The sequence below is a fragment of the Triticum aestivum genome, chromosome 1A, assembly GCF_018294505.1.
Source record: "Triticum aestivum cultivar Chinese Spring chromosome 1A, IWGSC CS RefSeq v2.1, whole genome shotgun sequence".
Lineage (NCBI taxonomy): Eukaryota > Viridiplantae > Streptophyta > Magnoliopsida > Poales > Poaceae > Triticum > Triticum aestivum.
The window spans coordinates 4,013,630-4,026,092 of NC_057794.1; the positions used below are offsets into that span (position 1 = coordinate 4,013,630).

At 45.4% G+C, this 12,463-nt stretch overlaps 1 protein-coding gene and 1 pseudogene across 2 annotated transcripts in view; both read right to left on the bottom strand.

The window, feature by feature from the left end:
* The window catches only part of LOC123071369 (gamma-gliadin-like), a 1,377-nt pseudogene extending 927 nt beyond the window's left edge, over positions 1-450 (bottom strand). Inside the window, exon 1 of the transcript XR_006434294.1 lies at positions 4-450. The product of XR_006434294.1 is annotated as a gamma-gliadin-like (transcript). The remainder of the gene's footprint in view (positions 1-3) is intronic.
* Positions 1-1,178, bottom strand: part of LOC123184249 (vacuolar protein sorting-associated protein 60.1) — a 43,081-nt gene extending 41,903 nt beyond the window's left edge. The window contains exon 1 of the mRNA XM_044596412.1: positions 1,152-1,178. The gene's annotated coding sequence lies outside the window, so the exon portion shown is untranslated. The remainder of the gene's footprint in view (positions 1-1,151) is intronic.
* Between the last annotated feature and the right edge of the window lie 11,285 nt (positions 1,179-12,463).

Here is a 12,463-nt window from a genome sequence, read left to right on the forward strand (position 1 = left end):
TGCAGGGGGAATGGTTGTTGGGGAATTATTTGTTCTGGTTGCTGGGGGAATGGTAGTTGGGGCCGGGGAAATGGTTGTTGGGGTTGCTGGGGGAATGGCTGTTGTGGTTGCAGAGGGAATGATTGTTGGGTCTGGGGAAATGGTTGTTGTGATTGCTGGGAAAATTGTTGTTGGGGTGTGGGAAATGGTTGTTGCGATGGATATGGTTGCTGTGATGGATATGGTTGTTGTGGATATGGCTGTTGTAGAAATGGTTGTTGTTGATAGGAAAATGATTGTTGAGGTGATTGTAATTCTTTGTTGCTAGGGTTTAGCTGCCTAGCGGCAGTGGCGATGTTCATCGCCATGGCAAGGAGGACAAAGATGAGGAAGGTCTTCATGTTGGATTTGTGGTTACTACTGCTTGCTTGCTTTTGATGCTTGTGGTCTAGGTGTGTGAAGTTTGGATGATGAAATGTGGTCTTGGTGGTGCATGTGTATTTATAGTTTTCATGGCATGGCTTGCTTTCTTCTTCCCACTCGCTTTTTGAAAAAGTGCACCAATGCTTATCCAACTAATCATTTGATTTGTTGTGTTTGGTGCAACTACTTACTAGCAAGATTTTGGATTTTCATGATAGTTGCTTTTTGTTGAAATCATCTGGTTGTAAGGAATGTTGGATAATGACCAATGACTCATCTTCTTCACTTTACACTGCAAACATTGATCTAAATTATATCCTTTTTTGAAATTTAGTTTGTGAAGCTCTACATGTTGTTAGGCTTATCTATATTGGCATAGCTTGAGTGGAATTAAGTTTGTAAGCTTGTGAGCGTCATTATGATGGATCACACTATTAATGTGATGATTGTACTACAAATTATCTTTCCAAAACTAATTTTATGTTTTTTCCCAATATGATTCTAAGACGGATAACCAGACATGACTCATCAAATAACAAGATAAACCGAGTAGCAAATTGGGGTTATAAGTTATAACATGGACTTTTCTCTAAGATACACTATCTTGTCTTGCATGCTCTGTGAATTTGAAAAGCATCTACTAATTTATATGCAATTGAAACAAAAGTAGACCAGAAAGATAAGCAATGAAATGAGAATACTATTATGTGAAGCTCTACATGTTTGGCAAGCAATAAGATACTGGATACATCTATATCTTCAATCCTGACAATTTTTCTCATCCCTATCAACTCTTTATTGGCTGCCTTTACTGTAGTCATCCCTTAAATAAAAATCACTTAAAGATAAGTTTGGGAGCTAGTACCAGCATCTATCATGTACAAGATAAAAAACTAAGGCACATATAGTAGTCTATTGACTATATTTAATTTCATGTGATGTGAAAGCATGTGGAGTATAAGTTGGTTAAATATAAAATTGTCCTTCATACCAGTAGGGAAAGAATATGCAGTATAAAGATTAGAGCATTATTAATATGCTATTAAATGCTACAGGATAATCGATAGTTCAAGTTAAGAACAACAATAGCATTCCAACTTTTGTTTTGTGCAAGTTAAGAACATGCTAACAAAGTAACCTAAGCAAATAAGTGCAACACCTTCACCTATAAGGAAATTTTGAAACTACACAAAATGACCTATTGTAAAGAAGGAAAAAAATCTAAAGGTGAATGAAAAGCATGTTAAGTACATTCAGGATTCGGTTATGCCTTCATGGATAACCTTTTAGATGGTGACTTGTCAACCTTGATGTGTGTCGGCATGGAACGAGGACAAGAAGACATCGTTACGTCGTACTTTGGGAATTTCATCAAACTGGTTGTGTGCGGGAACAAATATTTGTCGCCTCCCTGCTCAAATCTCTCTTCATGTCACTAAATCCGACACTCCACCTACCAAAATCAGCTGCAAGCCAGGGACAATCAACAGGTTTCTCCGCCCGTAGCATCTATCACCAAAAGAAGTTCAGACTATAGTCTTGTAGTTTAAAATTTTGTAATAACAAGCACTACTAGGTTGCTCTTGTTTGTACGTCTTCATTATGTACAACCCATGGAACTTAAAATGCATGGGTCATTCTTCGGTATATACAACCAATGCAACCAAACATGCATTGGGCTTTTCTTTGTACATCTTCAGGTTCTACAACCAATGCAACAAAAAATCCATTGGGCAGTCTTCCATTCTAGTCGGGCACCAATAGTTAAACGAGGAGCTAAACAGTGTTGGAGTCTAAAACTACATACAATCATGAAGCAGAGAGATGCGACTTGGAAGTTGTGCTCCTGTGAGCTCGTATTTTTGAAGAAAAAAGTAATATTTGTATTTTGAAGTGGGAAAAAGTCCTAAAAAGGGATGTTTTGCGGGTTATAACTTACTATTTTTGAGTCCTGGGCTGCAGGAAGGTCGTAAAAAATCAATGTGTTTTCCCATTCATGCATGTTTCTTGGGTTATAGGTCACGCTTTTGGTGTCCTAGGGAGATCACTTCCCCAGTTGGGAACATTAGGTGATGATTTTTAGCAAAACTCATTGTTTTAGCCTAACTAGTTTCGAGGATTGGTGGACAAGATTATCATGGAACAAAGTGACAACCTTCCTTTTCTTCATGCCTAATATAAACTTAGCAGTCAACTAAAAGTAACTAGCGATATCACAGAATGTTTTTTTGTCAAAAGTAGATACCACTTCAGGATTCAACTCGGTTAGTTCAATCATAGACATGTTAAGAGCAGGATTTACAACTAACTGCATAGGGAACATCTCCTTTTATCGCCCACTATCTGTCTATGCACTTTGGTTTTCCCGTAGCAGCACACAAAGCACTTTGTTAGTACCAATAATGTGCTCCAACTCTACACATTAATCATCTTGAATTCTTCTACTGATGTCGAACAATGTTATATCTTGAATTCTTCTAACGAGTTCAGATTATACTACATGGGCAATTTATCTGGTCCCTGAGATGCAAGGTCGATGAACAATCGCTTCGTCTGATGATGAGGGATTGTTTTTGCCTAAGAAACCAATACATGTAACTTCGACGCCAGATTAATAATTGGTAAAACCCAAATAAATTAGATCACGAGCTAAACCATTTAATTTTGTATGCATTTAAACTTTTGATACATATGAGCTTGTTAAGATGTTCGCATAAACACCATGGTGATTTGAAGCAAGACAAAGTAAACTTGAACCGCTTGAGCCACTGACTTAATAAGAACCTCCTTTCCCGTGGCAGAGATCGTTTTTAATACATCCACTCACTTTGGTTCTCTTATGAAATCTAGATTCCTTCGCTAAGGCTATTGCTCCAGTATTGTCACAAAAGATTTTTGTTGGACCCGATGCACTAGGTATGACACCTAGATCGGATATGAACTCCTTCATCCCGACTCCTTCATTTGCTACTTCCGAAGCAGCTATGTACTCCTCTTCACATGTAGATCCCTCCACGACGCTTTGCTTGAAACTGCACCAACTGACAGCTCCACCATTCAATATAAATACGTATCCGGTTTGTGACTTAGAGTCATCCAGATCAGTGTCAAAGCTTGCATCAACGTAACCATTTACAACGAGCTCTTTGTCACCTCCATAAATGAGAAACATATCCTTAGTCCTTTTCAGGTATTTCAAGATGTTCTTGACCGCTATCCTATGATCCACTCCTGGATTACTTTGGTACCTCCCTGCTAAACTGATAGCAAGGCACACATCTGGTCTGGTACATAGCATTGCATACATGATAGAACCTATTGCTGAAGCATAGGGAATGACTTTCATTTTCTCTCTATCTTCTGCATTGGTCGGGCATTGAGTCTAACTCAACTTCACACCTTGTAACACAGGCAAGAACCCTTTCTTTCCTTGATCCATTTTGAACTTCTTCAAAACTTTATCAAGGTATGTGCTTTGTGAATGTCTAATTAACCGTCTTGACCTATCTTTATAGATCTTGATGCCCAATATATAAGCAGCTTCACCGAGGTCTTTCATTGAAAAATTCTTATTCAAGTATCCTTTTATGCTATCCAGAAATTTCGTATCATTTTCGATCAACAATATGTCATCCACATATAATATCAGAAATGCTACAAAGCTCCCACTCACTTTATAAAGGCTTCTCCAAAAGTCTGTATAAAACCATATGATTTGATCACACTATCAAAATGTATATTCCAACTCTGAGAGGCTTGCACCAATCCATAAATGGATCACTGGGCTTGCACACTTTGTTAACACCTTTTGGATCGACAAAACCTTTTGGTTGCATCATATACAACTCTTCTTTAAGATATCCATTAAGAAATGCAGTTTTGACATCCATTTGCCAAATTTCATAATCATAAAATGCGGCAATTGCTAACATGATTTGGACAGACTTAAGCATCGCTACGGGTGAGAAGGTCTCATCATAATCAACTCCTTGAACTTGTCGAAAACCTTTCGCAAAAAGTCGAGATTTGTAGACAGTAACATTACCATCATCGTCAGTCTTCTTCTTGAAGATCCATTTATTCTCTATGGCTTGCCGATCATCGGGAAAGTCAACCAAAGTCCACACTTTGTTCTCATACATGGATCCCATCTCAGATTTCATGGCCTCAAGCCATTTCGAGGAATCTGGGCTCATCATTGCTTCCTCATAGTTTGTAGGTTCATCATGGTTGAGTAACATGACCTCCAGAACAGGATTACCATACCACTCTTGTTGGGAATATGACTACCAGGTATGACCCGCCCAGGAGGGGCCGGGTCAATCCTAATGGCGGGTTACTAAAAGAAGCTCAGTGAATATACAAGGCGATAGTTTATTATAAGACTTGTAGTAGGACCAAGCCCAAAGGCGGGTTAAGGCCCATAATTGTAAACCGCCATGTATAAGAAAGAATTGTAAAGAAAGGCATGTAAGAGAAGTCACCGAGCCGGGCACGTTATATGAGCCGGCTGGGACTCTGTAGGCCGCCAGGCGTCAACCCGTGTATATAAGGGGACGACCCGGTGGCGGCTTAGGGCAAGTAACATCAAATCGAGAGCCATGCATAGCGTATTTGCTCCCTGGTCATCGAAACCTAGCAATACCACATCAACTGGACTAGGCTTTACCTTCACCGTAGGGGGCCGAACCAGTATAAACCTTTCGTGTCCTTTGTCCCGATTAACCCCTTTAAGCTTCCTAGTTGCGATGGCTCCACGACTAAGTCCTTTCAGTAGGACATCTGCCGTGACAATTCCACGACAGTTGGCGCCCACCGTGGGGCCATCGCACGATGGATTTGAGTTCTTGAAGGGCAGCTTCCAAGGGCTCAAGGGATACGCTGTGGGCCGGATAACCAAAAGTTGTCACAGCAAGCTCTACATCGACGACGCAGGCTGGGGCCCCGAGGCTGGCTCAATCGAGTACGGGTACCGGGTCCCCTTCGGCGGAATCCACGTCTTCATCGGCCGGATCGGCGAGCCGGGCCCTGAGTCGGACATCTGCACCGACCTCATCGAGATGGCTCAGCGAGTGAGACCTGCCCGGGCTCAACCTGCCGTGAGGCGTGCCTTCGTGGGTTGCATCCATGGAGGGGAATTTTCTGAAGGATCGATGGACGGTGGTGAGACAGTCGTTTGCTCTAGCAGTGAGTCGTCCATAGGCGAGACAGATTCTTTGTATCAGCTACAAGATGGCGGGCTTGGGGGCTGTTCCGATGGCAGTAGTATTCCGGACCCCTCTGAGCCGCCGAATCGAGCCGGAGTCTTCATGGCTGGCACTCAACCTGGTTAGAATTCTATGGCTGCGGCAGCAATAACCACTGGGTCAGCAGGGGCCGGGTCAGGAGACCCCGCGCGCCCACCGGCTCAGGTACTAATGGACCTCATGGATAGGATGACGGCCCTGTTGACTGCTGTGGTTGAGCCGGCAGATAAGGCTCAGCATGACGCAGAGGTAGCACAGCTACACAGAGAGGTAGCACAGGCCAAGGAAAATTTAGTGGCGGAAGATGTCAGGATGGCCGCGGAACGGGCGGCTCTGGATGCACGGGCTCGGCAGCTTCAAGCGAAGACTTTCTGGCTCTCGGTGGATCTGAACGCATCAAACGAGGTCACGAGGAGAAGGCACCAGAAGGCTCAATCATGTCTGCCTCTGACTTACGATCCTAGGAACCTTTTTCACACACCCGGGACTGGTCCCAGTAACCCGCTGAAGGCAAACCGGATCACAACACCCGGGACCGGGACGCCGGTTCAACCGCGGGCCATGGAACCACCGCGTGTGAATACTGCTCTGCCTCACTACACAGCGATACCACCGGGTCACTTCTCTAACCCCTTGGAGAACCTTATTGCTGCGTCGGCTCATCTGGCGGCTCTCCCGATGGAAGGTGACTCTTCGACGGCGATCGAGACACGACGGGTCAGAGAACTTCTTCAGACGGCTCTGGCACAGCAGGATGCATATTCTTATAGTTGAGATAGAATCCATTCAACCCCTCGCCCAAGCCGGAGCCCAAGCTATAGCAGGCATATGGACTCGGCGGCCATGTCAAGCAACACCCAGCGCCGTAACCATCCACGTGGGCGTGACCCGGCCCCGGGCGGAGCTTGTAACTTGGTAGACCAGGAGAGGATCCGTCAAGAGGCTGAACGGGTGGTTCAACAGGCGGCTGAGCAAGCGGCTCACCAAGCTTTTCCAATTTATACAGTGACCTCTGTTGAAGCAGGGGTGGCCACAAGGACAGGAGGAGTCCCTTGTCTTGTGCAGTCTCTGCGTAATGAGCGTTTACCAAAGGACTTTAAGGGGCCTCGTAAGGTGCCCAATTACACAGCCGACCTGCAGCCCGGAGCATGGATTGAAAGTTACGAGATGGCCATGGAGTTATTATAAGTCAGTGACGCAGCAATGGCCAAATACTTCACCATGATGTTGGATGGAACAGCTCGTACTTGGTTAAAGGGGTTACCGCCCAACTCCATCGGCTCATGGGCGGAGTTGAAGGCACGGTTCATTCAGAACTTTAAAGATACCTGTAAACAGCCCATGTCAATCGTGGACTTGACTAACTGCAAGCAAGAGGAAGGCAAATCCATGACCCATTGGGTGCGCCGGGTCAAGGAAATAATACATTCATCTGATAAGATGGATGCCAGCTCCACGGTCTTAATGTTGGAGAAAAATTACCGTTTTGAACCTCTGAAACAGAAGCTGGGGCGGCTCAAGCATGATTGTAATGACATGGGCCAGTTGATGGCGGCTCTGGTCAAATATGCTGACTCTGACAGTACCAAGGATCCCATGTCTGACGAAGAGAAGACGAGGAAGGGAAAGAAGAACGGCAACGGCAAGGGTCACCAGCATAACCCGACAAATCAAGGAGGTAATAAACGCAAGGCTGACGAGTTTGTGGCTAACACCAATGCACATGGCAACAACCAATGGCGCAAGGGGAGGCCACCTCCTCGGTCAGGCGGATCAGGTCCCACCCTCGAGCAACTACTAAATGAACCCTGTCCGGGACATGGCACCCGGGAGAAGCCGGCTACCCATCTGTGGAAGGATTGTACGATCATGAAGGCTTTTAAGAATTCTAACATGTTTGATGGTAACCACGGGCCTGCTGGCGGCTCAGGCGGTGGCGGTTTTCATGGCCAAGGCCATCCGGGTAGTCAAGGCGATTATAGTCAGCAATCCGGCCAGGGCAGTCAGCAACAGCAGCAACAGCCCGTGTATCAGAGTAACCCAAAACAGCTGAACAGTGGACAGTACCATGTGTTTACCACCAGTTTGTGCAAGAGGGACCAGAAGCTTCAGAAGAGGGATGTAAATGCTATTGAGCCGGCGGTTCCACGTTATTTGAGATGGTCTGAACAACCTATTCTGTGGAGTAGGGAAGATCACCCACCCCGGGTTGATAATCCGGGTCATCTGGCTTTGGTGGTGGCGCCTCAGGTTGGTGGATATAAGTTCACTAAAGTGCTCATGGACGGAGGCAGTAGCATCAACGTCCTCTATTATGAGACGTTCTGTCGCATGGGGTTGACTGATAAGAGTCTTAAAACATCCAACACTGTTTTTATGGGGTAGTGCCTGGTAAGTCGGCGTACCCAGTTGGTAAAATTGAGCTGGAAGTGGCCTTTGGAGATGAGTATGATTCTAGGGCTGAGAAGCTAACTTTTGAAGTGGTTAAAATCAAGAGCCCATATCACGCTCTGTTTGGACGGCCGGCTTATGCTAAGTTCATGGCCCGGCCGTGTTATGTGTATTTGCAGCTCAAAATGTTGGGTTATAAAGGCACTATCATAGTACATGGAAGCCGGAAAATAGCCCTGGAATGTGAAGAAGGTGATGCTGCATATGCCGAGTCTGTTTGTGCAACAGAGGAATTGAAGTTTTATAAGGATAATGTTGACCCGGCAAACATGGCGTCTTTGAAGAAGCCAACTACGGAGCATGAGCCGGCATTGAAATTCAAGTCCGCTGATGACACCAAGATGATTGATTTCGTGTCTGGCGACTCATCCAGACACTTCATTATCAGTGCTAACTTGGATCCAAAATAGGAAAGCGTGCTCATCGAGTTCATCCATGAGAACCGGGACATCATTGCATGGAAGCCTTCTGACATGCCGGGTGTTCCGAGAGAACTCGTTGAGCACACTCTCAATATTCATCCAAAGTTTAAGATGGTCGGGCAATTTCTTCGGCGGTTTAACGAGGAAAGGTGCAAGGCCATTGGAGAAGAGGTGGCCCGGCTCTTGGCGGCCGGGTTCATTGTTGAAGTTTTTCACCCAGAGTGGTTGGCTAACTCGGTGCTTGTGCTTAAAAAGAACGGCACCTGGCGCATGTGTGTGGATTACACAAATTTAAACAAGGCTCGTCCAGCTGATCCTTTTGCTCTCCCTCGTATTGATCAAATCATTGATGCTACGGAGGGTTGTGAGCGTTTGAGTTTTCTGGATGCTTATTCGGGTTATCATCAGATCAAGATGGCAGTTAAGGACCAGGAGAAAACAGCTTTCATCACTCCGTTTGGAGCCTTCTGCTATGTGTCTATGCCTTTTGGGCTCAAGAGTGCCCACGCGACTTATCAGCGGTGTGTACAAAATTGCCTTCATAATCAGATTGGGTGTAATGTTCATGCTTATGTGGATGATATAGTGGTGAAATCCAGAGAGAAGGAAACCTTAGTAGCTGATCTAAAGGAAACCTTTGGTAACCTCCGGGTCTACAAGATGATGCTTAACCCGGCCAAGTGTGTTTTTGGAGTCCCAGCTGGCAAGCTCTTGGGTTTTTTGGTGTCTAATGGAGGCATTGAGGCTAACTCGGAGAAAATAAAGGCAACCACGTCTTTGGCTAAACCGGCATGCATCAATGACGTTCAGCGGCTGGCGGGCCGTGTCGCAGCTTTAAGCCGGTTTATAAGTCGGTTGGGCGAGAAGGCTATGCCATTGTATCAAATGATGAAAAAGGTGGATGACTTTGTATGGAGTGACGCTGCTGATTCCGCTTTTGAAGGTTTGAAAAGACAGCTTGCTGGGCCACCTATTCTTGCTGCCCCCGTTGAGAAGGAGCCGCTATTGTTATATGTGGCTGCTAACTCACAAGCCGTCGGCATGGCCATTATTGTGGAGCGCAAGGAGGTTGGCAAGGAACATCCAGTTCAATGGCCGGTTTACTACGTCAGTGAGGTGCTCATTGGATCCAAGAAAAGATACCCACATTAGCAAAAACTTGTTTATGGGGTGTTCATGGCAAGCCGGAAGCTTAAGCATTACTTCCAGGGTCATCCTATCACTGTGGTTAGCTCTGCTCCTTTAGGAGATATTATTTAGAACAGAGAAGCCACAGGACGAGTCGCCAAGTGGGCCATTGAGCTTGGGGTCTCATAATATAAAGTATGTGCCACGTACGGCTATTAAGTCTCAAGCACTGGTGGACTTCATTAATGATTGGACGGAGTTACAGACACCTGAAGAGAAGCCAGACAACACATATTGGACGATTCATTTCGATGGGTCCAGGCAGTTGGAAGGCTCGGGGGCTGGAGTTGTGTTAACTTCTCCTCGAGGTGACAAGTTTTGTTATGTGTTGCGATTGATGTTTCCTTGTACTAACAATGCAGCAGAATATGGGGCCTTGCTCCATGGTCTTCGAATGGCTAAAGAGATGAGTTTAAGACGGGTACGGTGCCTTGGCGACTCAGATTTGGTGGCTCGGCAGGTGTCAGGCAAGTGGGATTCCAAGGACCCTCTCATGGCGGCTTATCGCCGGGAAGTTGATGATGTTGTTGGACATTTCAAAGGTTATCAGGTGGAGCACATTGACCGCAGAAAAAACAAAGCGGCTGATGCTTTAAGCCGGTTGGGATCACAGCGTAAGCTGGTGCCACCTAACACTTTTCTAGATGTTCTTCAAAACCCTTCTGTCAAACTGCCTACAGAGGAAGATTTGGTCATTCCAGACCCGGAGGCACAGTTAGTAGCGGCTCTTCATGTTATTCCAGATTGGACATTACCGTATTTGGCTTACATGACCCGGGGTGAGTTGCCAGAGGATGAGACCTTGGCTCGACAGATAACCCGACGGTCTAAGTCAATGACAATTTCCAATGGTGAGTTGTATCATCGCAGCGTCACTGGAGTGTTTCAACGTTGTGTCTCTCCCGAAGAAGGTCAAGAAATTCTTCGTGAGATCCATGAAGGGGATTGTGGTCATCACGCTGGTTCAAAGTCTCTTGTGGCTAAAGCTTTTCGTCATTGTTTTTACTGGCTAACGGCTCACGCTGATGCAGAGGATCTGGTCAGTAGGTGTGATGGGTGTCAAAAATTTGCACGACGAGCGCACGTGCCGGCTTAAGAATTGCGGATGATTCCAATCACTTGGCCGTTTGCAGTCTGGGGGCTTGACATGGTTGGACCTTTTAAAAGATCCAAGGATAAAAAGACACATCTTTTGGTGGTAGTTCACAAATTTACAAAATGGGTTGAGGCAGAGCCGGTTAGTAAGTGTGATGCAGCCACGATGGTTCAGTTCATGAAAAAGGTGATCTTTCGTTTTGGCTTTCCACATAGCATTATAACTGACAATGGTACTAATCTGTCCAAAGGCAACATGGAGGAGTTTTGTCAATGTGAGCATATCCGGCTTGATGTTTTGTCTGTAGCTCACCCCCAATCCAATGGTCAAGCTGAGAGAGCAAATCAGGAAATCCTAAAAGGTCTCAAGCCCGACTTATGGTTCGTTTACAACGGACGCCGGGTTGTTGGGTGGAGGAATTACCCTCGGTGCTGTGGAGTATCAATACCACTCCTAACAGATCTACAGGTTATACACCTTTCTTCATGGTTTATGGAGCAGAAGCAGTTCTGCCTAGTGACATCCGTCATGACTCACCTCGCGTGGCGGCCTATGTTGAAGCTGATAATGAACAAGCCCGACAGGATGCACTTGACTTGTTAGATGAGGAGAGAGATTTGGCAGTGGCTCAATCAGCAATTTATCAACAAGACTTGCGCCGTTATCACAGCCGCCGGGTTAAGTCCAGAACCTTTCAAGAAGGTGACCTAGTGCTCCGGCTCATCCAGGATCTGTCTGATGCACACAAGCTATCCCCGCCTTGGGAAGGACCCTTTGTGGTCAACAAGAACTTAAACAATGGGTCATATTACCTCATTGATGTTCGAGAGCACAAAGACCCACGTAAGTCGGAGGAGGAGACCCGCCGGCCGTGGAACATCGCTCAGCTTCGGCCATACTACACTTAAACCATCGGCTCTCATCATGTACATACTTTGACGTTGTATATAATATGATAAGTAATAAAGCAGGACCTCTGTCCTTTTTCCCCTTCAATGATCATATATCTTTATTATTTTCATTATTTAAAATGACCATTAGGGGGCTGATCGTATCCGAATCTAGCTTAACCCTTTTGGTCCGGCTCATGATCGTATTCGAATCTAGCCGTAAAACTCATGGTCACTTGGGGGCTTCCTGTTCAAACATAGGTCGTATTCGAACCAAAGAGAACATAGCTGTCGTAACCCTCTTGATCGGCTCAAAGCCAAACTCACTAGGGGGCTTCTTGATCGTATCTGAATCATAGCTTAACCCCTTTTTGGGTCCAACTTGGATCGTATTCGAATCAGGGTCGTTAAAAACCTCTCAAGGTCATTTGGGGGCTTCCTATTCAAACATAGGTCGTATTCGAACCAAAGAGAACATAGCTGTCGGTACCCTCTTGATCGGCGCAACGCCAAAGCCACTGGGGGCTATATGATCGTATCCGAATCTTAGCTTAACCCCTTTGGTCCGGTTTACTGATCGTATTCGAATTAGAAGCCTCCAGTTTTTATTTAAATGTTTGATTTACATTGTCTGAAGCCTAGTGTTTTATCTTACTATTTTTATCGTCTCAAATCTAACTGTTAGTATGGTTTCAAATTAAACCGGCTTGGCTATTTGACAATGTGTCGCCAAGGCATAACAGTCATCAGACATATGGAAGTATTGAC